This window comes from Chiloscyllium plagiosum, chromosome 4 (genome assembly GCF_004010195.1).
Source record: "Chiloscyllium plagiosum isolate BGI_BamShark_2017 chromosome 4, ASM401019v2, whole genome shotgun sequence".
NCBI lineage: Eukaryota > Metazoa > Chordata > Chondrichthyes > Orectolobiformes > Hemiscylliidae > Chiloscyllium > Chiloscyllium plagiosum.
In genome coordinates this window covers 1,699,231-1,700,480 of record NC_057713.1, presented here as the reverse complement: position 1 = coordinate 1,700,480, position 1,250 = coordinate 1,699,231, and positions in this window count along the sequence as shown.

The window sequence follows — 1,250 nt, the reverse complement described above, 5'->3', positions numbered from 1 at the left end:
CCTAACACTACGGGCAATTTAGCATGGCCAATTCACCTGACCTGCACATCTTTGGACTGTGGGAGGAAACCAGAGCACCCGGAGGAAACCCACGCAGACACGGGGAGAACGTGCAAACTCCACACAGTCAGTCGCCTGAGTCGGGAATCGAACCCGGGTCTCTGGCGCTGTGAGGCAGCAGTGCTAACCACTGTGCCACCGTGCCGCCCACTAAGAAGGGATCAGTGCTAGGACCTCAGTTATGTGTAATAATTCTTTCATTGATTTAAGTGATGGAACCACATATAATATCTCCAAGTTTGCAGCTGGCACAAAGCTGGGTTGGGAGGATGAGCTGTAAGGAGGATGCAGAGATGCTTCAGTGGGATTTCAACAAGTTGAGTGAGTAGGTAAATGCATGGCAGATGCAATATAATGTGAATAAATGCAAAGTTATCACCATGGTAACAAAAAAACAAGAATTCAGATTATTATCTGAACGGTGATAAATTGGGAAAGGGGGAGGTGCAGTGAGACCTGGGTGTCCTTGTACATTAGTCGCTAAAAGTAAGTGTGCAGGTGCATCAGGTGGTGAAGGTAAATGTATGTTAGCCTTCAGAGTGAGAGGATTCAAGTACAGGGGCAAGGATATCTTGCTGCAGTTGTACAGGGCCTTGGTGTGACCACACCTGCAGTATTGTGTGCAGTTTTTGTCTCCTCTGAGGAAGGATGTTCTGATTACAGAGAGAGTGCAACAAAGACTGATTCTTGAGATGACAGAACTGATGTATGAATATTATCTTAACCAATGCAGTTTATGTTTGCTGGAGTTTTGAAGAATGAGAGGCAGGAAATCTCCCACAAAATTCCAGCTGGACCAGACAAGAGTAAATACAAGAAAGATATTCCCAAACACCAGGGGGTCCAGAACCAAGGTCACAGTCTAAGGAGATGGCCTAGGCTATTTAGGACTGAGTTGAGGAGAAACGTCTTTACCCAGAGCGGTGAGCCTGTGGAATTCTCTGCCACTGAAAGTGGTTGAGGCCAAAACATTGTATGTTTTCAAGAAGGAGTTACCTATAGCCCTTAGGGCTAAAGGAGTCAAAGGGTATGGAGACAAAGCAGGGATAGGCAGCCCAGTTGGATGATTAACCATGGTCATACTAAATATTGAAGGACTGACTCCTGTTCCCATTCCACTTTTCCATGTTCAAATGCAATAGGACCTGGACAATATTCAGGTTTGCGCTGACAAGTGGCAAGTAACCTTC